We start from the raw sequence: 13,890 nt of genomic DNA on the forward strand, positions 1-13,890 counted from the left end.
CTTTAAAAATGATCCAGTCTTTGCTCTTGAGCTCGGCAGATCAAACCTTCTGCACAAAAAGGCTCCGTAACTAAAGCACAGCTCAAGTGTTGTTAATGTTTAAAGATTCCTGAATCAATACGGATCATTTTACTTAAAGAAATACAATAATGAATGTCATAATCAGGTCAACAAAACAGCAAATGAAACTCTTTCTTAATTTCCCCCTGAGTGTGTGAACAAAGAAAGAGTCGACCTTCATCCTGCTGCTCTCTTTGTCTTATAGTTAAGTTTTAAAATGTTGTTTAAGATTTTATTCTTCAGATATAAGAAGAAGAACAGATTGTCATGATTTGGTCTGTTTAGAAGAAATACGACTAGAGACACGACAAGAACTACAACATAAATCAGGGAACACTAATGCCACAGAGAACTTAAGAATGTAACAACATATAGGGACACAGGGATATGAAATGACACAAGAAACACTAAAGACTAAACTAGGAAGCACACGAGGGAAACAAACACCAGCGAAGAATGAAAACTAAAACAACATAAAGAAATCTAAACGCTGAAATTTAAACTTAAACAGACCAAATCATGACATAACATATAATGACTTAGTCTTTAGAAACAACACATTGTATTCTGTATATTCACATTCACAATAACATTTAACCTCCAGTTATTTCTGACCTTTTGACGTTCAGTTAAATGTTGGACAGTGATGTGATGTGTGATCAGCCTGATGTCTGCTTTTCAACTGACAGGTTTTGTCTACATCGTTCAAAGTTTGAGATATAGAAAATAAGATGAGATAAACATTCATGTCTCTAAAGTGGATCTGTTGTTTACTCCTGCAGATCCAAAAACAAACATCCTGAATATACTAAGAAAATGATCGACATCATATTACGACGGGCTTCATTAATAAAGTTTGCACATACACACGTTCTAACAACAGAGTGCACATCACACATGTGGATTCCTACATGTTATTATAAACATATTATACTATGAATGAAGAAGCCTCGTTGTTGTTCTGAACTCTTTTCTGCCCGTTGAATTAAAAACGTTCTTCCATACGGGGGAAAAGATGAGATAATTGAATCATCCTATTACAATCGCTGAACAGATCAGGTCTCGTGCTTTTCATCTCAAAACTTTCACAAACAATGTTTTACTTTCAGACGTAAAAAAACTAAACGTGAACCAAACTTCAGCACAAGCTCGGCTGTGGTGAATCTCTGTTGAGTGCAAACAAAGTAACCCCACGGTGAATGTTTCTCAAAGGCATGAAGGGAAATGTTGCAGCCAATCACTCTCTTCTTCTGTCTGTAGTAACACTGAAATATGACGTGTTTCTGACATGAACACAGTTATGGTTTTTATGTATAATGTACAATTTAAATGCTGTCATGAATTCACTCTGACACACAAAAAACATCTTATTTACTGTTTTGGATTTTTTTTATAAAACTACAATGTGATGTGAGGTTCGGGTTTTAATGGATACAGCCGATAACAAACTGTGCTGCTAGCTTATATCTGAATATATCTGAAAAAGTAGAAAAGTATACCAGCATCAATATTTACTAAAAGTACCATAACTAGAATTACGAGCTCTGGCTGCAGCTCATTACAGGAACTTAATATTCTGCTTCATATCTTAATCAACAATATGTTTTAAGCATATAGTTGATTTCTTAACAGAGATTTTGTCTCCTGCCCAGGGACAGATGTAAATTAGCCCATAGCTAACTCTGGTACAGCTAGCTGACTGTAGACCTGTCATAATAAACAAATCAAATACAAATAACTATATATCAGATTTCTTCATCAGATGGTGTTTTGTAGGCTGTCATGCCAAGTAACTAGTAAATAAAGTTTCCAAATAAATGTTGAGGAGTATAAAGTATGAGTCATTACCTCCAATTTGAAGTGAAGGAGACATGTAGCATTAAATGGAAATACCAAAGTATTGTGCAAGAAGCGCCCGAAAACGTACTTAACTATTGCTAAATTAAATGTACTTAGTCACCTTTTAACCCGGCGCGCACACACACACACACACACACACACACACACACACACACACACACACACACACACACACACACACATGGCCTTTAACTATGTTCAAATAAAACCTTCCTAAAGTTACTCAGAGTTTTCCTGCTCTGGCTGATTTCCTCAAATATGAACCGCAGTGTAAGTGATACTGTGCAGAGCCAGCTGTGGGAGCGTAATGTATAGCTTCCCTGAGAACGGGCTGCAGCTCACACAAAGCCAGCAGAGAGCTGTTGTCCAGACCTTGACCTTGTACCTGGTTTAGCTAACACGGCTCGATCCTGCACGGTGCAGATCAGGTGTTGTCATGCCGTCTCTGGAGCCGACACGTTTAACACAGCACAACAGGACCTCTTCCTCTGGGAACACCCAGATCCTGTGTCTCACTCTGTTGGCTAAACAGGGTCCTCTGCGACATCTTACACACGGGTATTACAGCCCCATAAGTTAACCGGGACTCTGTGATCCCAGCTCAAGAGAAACTCAATGTGTGTTTGGTTTGGCAATTGTGTTTTTCTCAGGAAAAAAAAACAAAAACATTTTGTGCACAAAAGTAGAGAAATAAGCTCTCACCTCTGACCCTATAGCAAATTGAAGAAAAAATAGGAAGATAATAAAATGCTAAACTTACCCACATAATAAAAACAGATATGAAATAAAACCAGACTCACTTTATAAGGATAAAAAAAGATGATAAGGGTTGCCAGTGGACTAGTGGTTTGTCCCGGAGCCTCATGTACAGAGGCTACACTCCTCAAAGCGAGCAGCCCGGGTTTGAATCCTTCCTCTGGCTCATAAGCTGCATGTCACCCCGACTCTCTCTCTCTCTCTCTCTCTCTCTCTCCCTGATTTCAGAATTTCCGACTCTATCCACTGCCCTGTCCCATAAAGGGATAAAAAGCATAATAAAAACCTCTATAGAAAGACAGAAACACAAGGTGTGTGTGTTTGTGCATGTGCACATGTTAGAGTTTGAAATGTATACACTGCATGTTAAAAGAAAGACAACACTACAAACCTAAAGCAGGTTGTAATGTTATGTGAGGAGGCCATATGTTGCTGGAGTCTTTAATAGCTTCAAGAGATTTTGTGCAACAATAAAAACAAATCTTAGTGACTCATAAAGAGTCCATCATATTTATTTTTTATTAGGCATCTACAGGTTAACCCAAACATAATTTAATTCATTACAGTGACAATAAAGATATCTTTTCATATCTTACCTGATCTAATCAAAACCAGAGATATTCATTCTTCACAACTATTTAAAAACCAAGCCCTCAACATCAGAATTTTCTGTCTAGACTTTTTTTCAGGACTGTTTATGTGTGTGCATGGTTTTACAGTAATCATCGGTTTTGATTGACACCTGTCTGGGTCAGCACAGTAAAAAAAACGTCGTACATAACAATGAGCGTCTTTCAGCTAAAAGTTATTGTATCGTCTGATTCCGAATCAGAGGAGGAAGCAAAGTGAGCCCTGACAATCTGAATATTATTTATTATCTGCTCCCTGCATGTTGAGTCGTATCTGTAGGAGTTAGCAAATAGGCTACATGCAACATCAGCTGAGATTCCTTTTCTTATTTTCTTTGACTGTTGCTTTTCTTGCTTTTACCCTCTCTTCTCCGTTTCTTCTCCGCTGCGTTTGAACTTTTTTATGTATTTAAAATATTTTCATCCCCTTCGTCTTGCCTCTGTGTTGTTTCGGTTCTTTTGCTGCTCGTACACATTTTCCTGATTTGCTAGTTTTTGACATTTCGTCAGCTGTATGATTTTCTTGGTTGTCAAAGCACTTTGTTAAACTTGTGTTTTAAAGCTGTTGTATAAATAACTTTTTTATGATTTTAAGTTCTTGTATGGAGTGCTAAAATATACCTCTGTAAGGCTAGCTAGAGCTAAGTTAGCCTGAAAAGCTAAACTCCTTCCGGGTCACAGCAACAAACACCACCAAGAACCAATAATCGACAAATGGGAGCTTAACGTCTTTACCCCTCTCAAAAACACAAGAAACACAACACTAACTACATGTGGACGATGCTAGCGCTGGTTGCTAACAGTCGAATAGCTGCCTTGGGATTTATGCTAACACCCGGTCAAAAAAACAAATAGCTCATTGTGATAAATTATGGAGCTAAAACTTAAATTCAAACCTCTTATCGGGAGATTTTGGAAAAACTTAAATAATGACATTTTGAAATAGTGTTTATACCTTTAGATTCTGATATTGTTATGAACATAAGACGTCTAATATAACAGCTAGAGGGCTTTAGTTGAATGTGGATTCCAGTGGATCAAAGCAGGATGAGCTAGCCCATGCCCAATTGATTTAAATGGGTTTTCTGAGTAAAAGCGTAACATTAGCATTTTAATATGCGTGTGCCCTGAAGGTGTTCGTCCTCAGATTTGATACCAAAAGTGGTCTGTTAAGTATCTTGGACAGTGAGAGACTCCATGTGTTTTACATGGCAGTCAACTGTGAACAGGCACAGGTCGGAGCGTGTGTGGGAGTCGTGGAGCTTCCAGCAGGACGGGGCCCGTCCTCAGAGAGACTTTTTTACACCCAGGCTCTCCATTCCTGAGCTTCAGGATCAACACGCAGCCCCTTGATCTCCAAGCCTCACCTGCCAGCCAACACGGAGGTCAAAGAACACCGTTTGCAGCAGACAGAGGAGGGGAAGCCGAGCCGCTGGAGTTCATGATAATGAAATAACTCATGTCACAGAGCAGCCGAATGAGAGCGGAGTTATGATAGATAATCCTCAAACAGGATCAAAACCAGCTTTACGGAGATAATGTTACTCTGTGCTTTTAAACTGTCACAATAATCAGCTCTGGACAGGACGAGATTCCTGCTGAAACGGATGAAAAGATGTCCCATTATATTTAGTGAAAACATTTCCAAGTTTACAAAACCTACAGTTTCTGTCCCACTATTGTTTAATCCAGATGTGGTTTGAGCCTGAGCAGCGAGTTTATTTCCAAACGAGTTTGAGCCACTAAACATGACAAATCCCTTTAAATGATGGACTCTCTGAACCACAGTGAATCACTCGGAGCCCCAAACTGTAAATGTGCGTAAATAGGAAAAGTTATTTATTGGCCTTTTTGTGTGCAAACTGTATATCACAAATCTTGTGCCGTGAAAATGTTGTGTTTAAAATGTGCGGGGAAAATATGTTTTTTTTCTAAATGAGCTGAATGAGGAGTGGAGCTAGACCGGCTCGGAATGAATACAGTCCTCTGGCTCACAGCGGCGAGACATTGTCCTTCAAATCTCAAGAGGATCGAGCCAATATCACAAATCTGGAGTCTGCACCGAGGGGGGAGAAGGACAACTCAACTTTCACCCAGGAGGATCCGAGTATGAATGGGTGCCGAGTTTCTATTATGCTACTTGAAAATACTCCCATACTCCCATCAGGATACGGATAAACCCAAACCGGGCCTCGGAGAGCAGTTCATGTTTACCTGATTTACCAAATTTACCCTTAAATTCACCTGAAGCTGAAACTCTCTGTTCTATTAAATGTGATACAATACACTTTATTGTCTCCTTGGGGAAATTTGCTGCACACATTAAGCTTCCTTTAAAGTAGAGTCAATAAATAACAATCTACATGCACACTGAAGAACATGCCGATGAAAACAACTTTACCCTTATTGCACAAGATCGTACTGAAACACAACAGAAATAAAAGTAAAAGATGAGAACACCATACAAGACGCTTTGCACAACCCACACAGCCTGAAGATGAATTATTCAAAGAGGAAGGTTTCACGGAGGATTTCAAACGGTTCAGTTTGCATTGAATGACTCTGTGTCGTCGGGTAAGGAGAGATCTTCCTGTTCACAGTGTCTTTGAGTCATTGAATTATTTAAATGAATACTTATAATAATACTCTATTTGTATAGCACTTTCAAATACAGGTAACAAAGTGCTTCACAGCAGACAATACAAGCAACAGCCAATACAATCAGATTACAAGAATAAAAGATTAAAAATAAAAAGTGAAATCACAGAGTTAAAGGTTTTTTTTTGTCTTTAGTAGAGAAATAAAACAAGGACTGACTCTGCAGGTCTGATCTCCTCTGGCAGGTTGTTCCACAGTCTGGGGCCTCTGACAGTAAAAGTCCTGTACCCCCTTCAGTCTTCAGGCTGGACCTGGGAATAGACAGCAGATCTCTACCAGAGGATCTTAGACTGAGTCCTGGTTCATAAGGGGTTAAAAGCTAAGCCATATAGGACGGGTACAGCCCATGTTGTGTCTTAAAAGTTATAAAAGATAATAATATAACACAGCACTGTGACTTTAGATTTATAACTGTCTTATAATGTTTTAACTTCTGTTTTAGACTTTTTTATTTCATCTTTTGTTGGCTTAAAATCCTGTTTAAAGTTAATCTCTAATGAAGTTTCTTTTGCCTTGTTGCTGAAATGTGTTGAATAAATTAACTTACCTAAATTAAAATAAAATCAATGAGAGAGATCTTTCATGATTTTATTTCAATTGTATTTTTTTAAAATTATTTTATCATTATTTTAACTGTATTTAAGGTCTTTAAAATATATTAATACATATATATATATTTTTAAGACTAAGCATCCAGGGTTTTTTTTAGAGCCAGGACAGTGGAGAGAGTTAGAAATTGGAGAGAGAGGGGAACCATATATGTTGGAGCCACAGGCCGGATTCAAACCCGGGTCTTCCACCTTAGAAGACCTCAGGATCTGCTTATCAGGGTGCACGCACCAACTTAAAAGACACCGTCGCCCTCCTACGACCTGATGATTTTATGACTTTATTTATGACTTTTCTTATTTTATTTTGCTGACTTTGTGAAGCACTTTGTGACATTTAAAAAAATTGCTATAAATAGAAAATAAAAGTCTTTATTTTTTCTCTGCTTTTATGACAGTTTAAAAACACATAAAAACGCCCGTTAAGGCCGAACCCTCATAACACAATGAGAAACATGTTCACAAAGCACAATCGGGTTTCCATTTTCTTTTCTTTTTTTAAGGTTCGGGCTTTTTACGTCTACACTTTAGAGATGACAGTGGACAGAGTCAGAAATCAGGGAGCGAGAGAGAGAGAGGGGAACGAGCCATAGGTTGGACTCGAACCCAGGCCGCCCACCCGGAGGACCCCAGCCTTCGTACATAGGGCCACTAGGCAACTGGCACCTCTGTTTCAATTTTTAAAGCTAGTTCATTTTATCTTGTTCGATTAAAAAAACTAAAAAATGCAGACCACCATAATAAACAAATAAATGCTGAACTCTCTTTTCAATCAGACTAAATATTCACATCAGCAAACTGCTGCGGATTTAACTTTTTAAATCTAATACATTTCATGTTCTCGGTTTAAAGCCACTCAAATATGCAAACCACAAAAATCAAAGAATAAATGTTTGACTCTTCTTTCAATCAGACAAAATATTCACCAGCACTCTCTCTCTCCTGTGTTCATTTTAAAATCGATTCCCTAACAACCCTAAAAAACTGAAAACCACAACGTTGAACTAATAAAGCTTTAATCTAACATGAGGTACGCTCTTTTCTGCCTGTTTTCTATTTACGTCTAAGCCCATCTGACCAGAGATAATCGTCCAATCAATATTAAAAGCAGGAGTTTGATGAACGGCTTTCATAAAAAAACAATAAAGCAAAAACTTCAAGGGAATCTTCAAGTGGAAACATTCAGTGAACCGTATCGTCCTCGATGTGTCTCTTATCTCCAGCAGGGCGCAGGGCCCCGGCTGCCAGCTGATTATTGATGAATAACGAGAACATTATGGATAATATTAAAAGCATTCCTGAAGGGTATAAACAGTCCAATCAGAGCCAGCAGAGGGACAGTGACAGCTACGACTCAGCCATGTGAGAATCCCATCATGCTCTGGGGTTCCTCCTGTGAAGCTGCCGAGGCTCACAGCGGGGAATCGGCACAGAAACAACAAGCTCCGTCCAATCTGTCTGACTGCACCCACATCTCCTGTAAACCATTTGTTTATAACCTCTGTCTCTATTGTGCTTTGAGGAGCCGAGCCCTTTCATGTGACAGATGGGTGGCACTTTTGAACACGTCATGTGGTCCTCCAGGAGTCTGCACCCAGAGCTGTTTCTTGTCCACGATGTCTCCAGCACTGCAGATAAACAAGAAGAATCACTGCCGTGGCTGTTTCTCTTTGAGCTGCAGGAGTGTAAATGTTTTCTACAGTTTGGGGTTAAAGCAGCCAAGAGAGGAGTGGATTCCAGGAACACAACTAATTAAGCACATAACATCGCTGTCATATCACCAGAGCATCGTAAATCTGAGCTAAATGAGCCGCTGCACTGTATGAAAAACAGCCCATACAACCAAACATACTTTAAAGGAAAAACACTCCCAAAGAATTATTTGTTTTGACCACTTCTGAAGAGATTTCAACATGGCAGAACATTTCCCCAAAGTCAGACACAGGGCAAACTATTTCTAAAGGTAATGGGCCCTCCTGATATCTTCACCGTTTGGTTCAAACGTACTGTGAGGAGTTAAAGAAACAGATTTAATTTGATACTAAAGTTTTTTAAACTAAAAAAATCAAATCAGATATAATCCTGAAAGACTGATTTTTTCCTTTAAAGCTCCTGTTGTTGTTTGTAGCTGGTTATGAAACAGACAGAAAGTAACATAGATACTTTTAATGAGCTACAAAAGACACCATTAGCATAAAGATTGAGTATTTCTATGTTGTTATTTTCAAGGCCAGAACCTCAGCCGTGGGGTCGGTTTAACAGCCGATGCTGTAACTGATTTTTAGTTTTTTTCACTTTTTTCTCAGAAAAGAGTCTCAATAAGTGATACAGTAGACTCCTAAAAGAAAGCAGGATGAGATTTTTTTTCTAGATAGGAAGTAGTGTTTTGGCCACAGCGGTGCCAAAATCGGCACAAACCAAAAGTTCCTCATATGAGCTTAAAGTTCATTTGAATTCCTTTTCTTCGCTTTCATCGTGATGGATTTCAAAGAAGTGATTAGAGCAAAGGCGCTGCTTGGGGCCCCAGGGCCAGGAGGGGGCCCCTGAGGGCTGATAACTACAGCAGTGACTCAAAATGTGCAAATTTTGCAATGACAGTAGGAAACCTCCCTAAAGGGGGGCCCCCTCTGACAGCACTCATTCATGGCCCTGCGAAGCGTTGCATGAAAACCGAAGTTTGTCAATGAAAGTCTCGTTTATTTCTGCCAGCGTTTAGACACTGGCAGAAATAATAGTGACGAAGACTAATTGGACGGGCCCCAGTGAATTTTAGCTAATGGTCCCAACAGACTTTATAATCACCCCTGGATTTGAGGCATTAAGAATGAAAGAGCCTTTGTTTTATTTTTTCCTGCCTAAATTTGACTGGTAAAAAAAGAATGGCTCAGTTGGTAGAGTCGTTGTCTCTTAAACTGAAGCTCCAGCAGCTTCATGTAAATGGTAAATGGACTTGAGCTTATATAGCGCTTTTCTAGTCTTCCGACTACTCAAAGCGCTTTTATACTGCATGTCACACCCACCCATTCATACCCTTTCACACACTGATGGTAGTGATCGCTATGTAGTATCATCCATCAGAAGTAACTAATCCCATTCATACACCGCCACTGAAGGAGCGGGAGCAAGGGTTAAGTGTCTTGCCCAAGGACACAACGGACATGTTGCTCAGCTGAGCCACAGCCGTCCCGGCTCATGTCTGATGTGTCCTTGGGTAAAACACTTAACCCCAAATTGCTCCTGCTGCTACGAATGCCTATGAATGGGATTAGTTACTTTGGATGGTCTCACACATAGCAGCCTCTACCATCAGTGTGTGAATGTGAAAAATTAACAGTTGCTACCTTATACATATTTAATATGGTAAATGGACTTGAGCTTGTATAGCACTTTTCTAGTCCTGTGACTACTCAAAATGCTTTCACACCACATATCACACCTACACATTCACACACTGATGGTAGAGGCTGCTGTGTGAAGTGACCATCAGAAGTAACTAATCCCATTCCTACACATTTATACGCTGCTGACAAAGCAGCGGGAGCAAGTTGTGATTATCTGTTTTGCCCAAGGACACATCGGACATGTGGCTGCAGGAGCTGGGGATCAAGACCCTGACCTTTCCGTTTAGAGGCGACTGACTCTACCAACTGAGCCACAGCCGCCCTCTATTTAATCTGTGAATGAATTCAAGCTTTTGCTGATCGAGCCAACATTGACTATGGTTCGCCATGTTTCTGTCCTATGACGTAGAGTCTTTTAAACAGACGAGTTGTGTACCACCATGTGCTGTCTCTTAATTTTCAGTTCATACCAACACCACGTGAATTTAAAGTAACATTGGTGGACAAGTGCAAGTTTGGAGTACCGGTAGCTAGGAAAGATATTCAGAATGAATAACAAATAAATGCTAGCTGATGGCACCAACCAAGCTAACGCTACAGCCTCAATAACAAGGCAAACCACTGCTTCTGTTTGTGCTCAATTAGTTGATCTCATTGGACATTTCTACCTGCAGCAAATGAAAAACAATAAAAAAAGACTCTAGGTTTAGTCTTGTAAATAAAGATTATTGCAGAATATTCTTGGCCAATACTGTCAGACTTTATTCTTGTAAAAGCCTTTGAAAGTGTCTTGTACAGTAGCACAAATTGGAAATTAAGACATGACATTATTGGATGATTTAATTGGTTGACCCATGTTAGATTTCTTTCATTGACAGAATTAGTGACTGAGTGAACACTGAAATGAAACTTCTGCCAACTCCTTGTCGTCCATTTGTTCATTAATGGATGTAGAGCAGCACTACCAGTCGTGAATTAGAAGATGTGTCTATTTTCTGGTTCGGGATTTGTTTTAGTATTTATTGTCAAGGAGCAGCTGCAGGATTTGTCGGGAGGTCATCACTGCAGTCCGCCTCTCTGCTCTTCTTCTGGTCATTCATCATTTAACACAACACTAGAATATATTGGAGACTTTTTCTTCCAGTGTCAGAGACGGCAGCAGTCACACAGGTCCTTCATCATGCTGGAGGAAGCCATATCACTCGATCTAAAGAGGTGTCGCTGAAGAGGAGCAAAAGGTGTCCGGGTCAGAGTGGGTCGAGGTGAACCATGTGGGTGGGTGATGACTTCAGTAGAGTTTGGGGCACTTTCATTCAATCACAGACGTCTAATGGCCACCACCAGTTCATGGTAAACATGAGGCGAAGAGCGATTACAAGGACAGGCACCAGCCGGACTGCAGGACTCGAAGTAATACAATAGATAAACTGTGCAGATACATCTGGTTCTTATGAATTCTAGCCCTTTAGATTGTGGTTTGGGTAGGCGTGAGAGCACAGGCATCCTTGTAAATGATTAAAGCTTGCTACTTTGAGGATTACAAAGCATTTTGAATTTCTTTGCTCAATGCTCTCTGAAACTGCTCCAGGACCAAATAAATGGAAGCCTTCACATTGGTCCAAAATGGGAGCTAAGCATTTGTTTTGAGTCATTTCAAATAATCAAGTGAAGAAGCAATGAAAAGAAATAAATTGTAATCACTGGTGATCAGATGATCTTTGAAAAAAAATGCTCATCGAAGACAGTCGATTATATTTCATGTAAAGTTTTAAATCAATAATGGAGTAAAAAAAGAAGTGTTGTCCAGACTTACAATCAAGTCAACATCTAAATAATTAAAACCCCACAAAAAAAGTCTGGTTGTACAAGGGGGATCTGAGATCTGGCCTGTGCTGCCAATTTTCCCTGAAATGGGACCTTGAAATAAAATCTGCTTAAGCCGCCTGTCTTCCCCCTCCAGAGTGCAGTTAAATCCTGGCTGTGTATGGACATGATTACAGAGTGCCACGGGTCTTACATCAGTGCAGAACCTTGACTTCCAGCAGGAAACCTGGAGCACGGTTCAATTATGGCAATACCTTGTTTTGCCTTAACGTGGAGGATGTGTTCTTCATGCTCAAACACAAAGGCTGCACCTGAGAATTCAACTCCAGCAGTGTCTACTTTTACTTTAAGAGTTTAAATAAATAAAACACGGCTTCAGGATGTATATGGCTCTCAGTGGAAAGTGATGTCGGTCTGCACACGGCTGCAGTGAGCCCTCTACACGCTGCTGCCGGTGGCCCACAGCGGAGACAGATCCGTTTGCTCAGCAGCTGAGCGGGGACGCGGAGATGCTCCTTTCACAGTGAGCTGAGCACCAACAATCAAGGCTTTGTCAGAGAGGCATCTGCTGTTATAGCTCACAGGAAGAGGACCTGTCTCTTTATAAAGTACAATCAGAGGGGATGTCAGAGTTAAAGATAAGGTGGCGTCATGTCAACAACCACAATGTTAGTTATAACAGTAACATCAAGCCCTGATTAAGCCCTATGTTTCATGAAGTTTAAAGGGTTTTTCACATGTAAATAGATAACCTTGTCAAAAAAAACGTCAAGTGAAATGGGATAGTGTCTGTAACTTGGATCTAAAAGGGACTAAAATAAACCCTAGCGTATTTCAGTATTAAAGCAAATAATTGACAAGAAAGACAGACACTGCCCGACAGCACACCCACAGACTTCACTTGTTCTTAGAAATTAAACATTAACCAAGCCACAATGCTAACAATGGAGCCTGAGAGCCACGATTTGCATCTGGCTCACATACCCAGCATTGCAGAGACCTAATACTGAGGACAAAACGCAATTGTCTAGTAAATATTTACCAAGTATTTAGAGATAACGCAGTGGTTATGTGGCCTTAGTAACCCTCCATCCAAGCCCACATCCTTGTTGACCAGTACGTGAATTATCAAAGAAATTCTCATACCCGGAGGGTGAACTGCCCATTTTCAGTCAGCAATCATTTACACCAGTAGCCCATAGTGCCAAGTCACATACTTTTATAGGAGAGCACCCTGTAAATTCCATGTAACGCCTAATAAAACCCTTTTTACAATAATTGATCTTCCTTGGTGATGCAAGATATTTGATTGAGGTTTCACTTGACAACTCGAAGGAATTTTGAAAAGCTTGTGAAATAGTTCAAATAGCAAGTAGCTCACACTCTCTACTAGCCATCTGCATCTTCATGTAGACATCATTTCTATAAATTACAATTCTCTGCAGGAATTATGATTCAACACTTGAGAGATTATATCTTACATAGTTAAGATCATCTTTACTGCAAAACTCTGTTATTATATATTTTATCATGTTCATCTGAGCATTACTGCACTACCCACCACTGTGCTGAGGTCTTTTTAGGTCTCATTATTCTTGATGCACGGTGCTGCAGTGGTTAGCGCTGTTGCCTTCAGTCACGAGGAGGTTCCTGGTTTGAATCCCTGTCAGACAGGGACTATCTGTGTGGAGTTCGCAAGTTCTCATACGGTTATTTGGAGACAATAAAATTGCCCCACAGGTGTGACTGTGGCTAGTTGACTGGCTAACAGACCAGGGTGTACCCCTTCTCTCGTCCAATGACAGCTGGAATTGGCTACAGTGTCATGCCAAATCGAAAAGATAAGGATAATGGTGTTTGTTTATATTTAATGTCATAATTTTTGTTCATGGTGAGCACAGTTCTCTGAAGCCAAATTTCTTGTAAGCAAATACCATATTCAATAAAGCTGATTCTGATAAGCCACTCAAGGCCAGTGGACTTTGTTCTTCCTTGTCTATTTCTTAATGCTATGATCACATTTTTAGTGTCCCACTTCTTTCTAGGTAGTTTCCTATGAAGGAATAATGGTGTTGTGATGCCACCCAGTGGCCATTTAGAGACCTGACAACTCATGAAAGACAGTTGTTCAACCAGCTTTGGAAGAGAAGGGGG

At 39.9% G+C, this 13,890-nt stretch overlaps 1 long non-coding RNA gene across 1 annotated transcript; it reads right to left on the minus strand.

The window, feature by feature from the left end:
• Positions 1 to 10,737: 10,737 nt before the first annotated feature.
• LOC109982090 (uncharacterized) lies at positions 10,738 to 13,481 on the minus strand. The gene is made up of 2 exons (XR_002277904.3): positions 13,298 to 13,481; positions 10,738 to 11,133 (listed from the first exon to the last, which is right to left on the minus strand). It is a non-coding gene; the product is annotated as an uncharacterized lncRNA (long non-coding RNA).
• Between the last annotated feature and the right edge of the window lie 409 nt (positions 13,482 to 13,890).

The sequence above is a fragment of the Labrus bergylta genome, chromosome 14 (genome assembly GCF_963930695.1).
Source record: "Labrus bergylta chromosome 14, fLabBer1.1, whole genome shotgun sequence".
Lineage (NCBI taxonomy): Eukaryota > Metazoa > Chordata > Actinopteri > Labriformes > Labridae > Labrus > Labrus bergylta.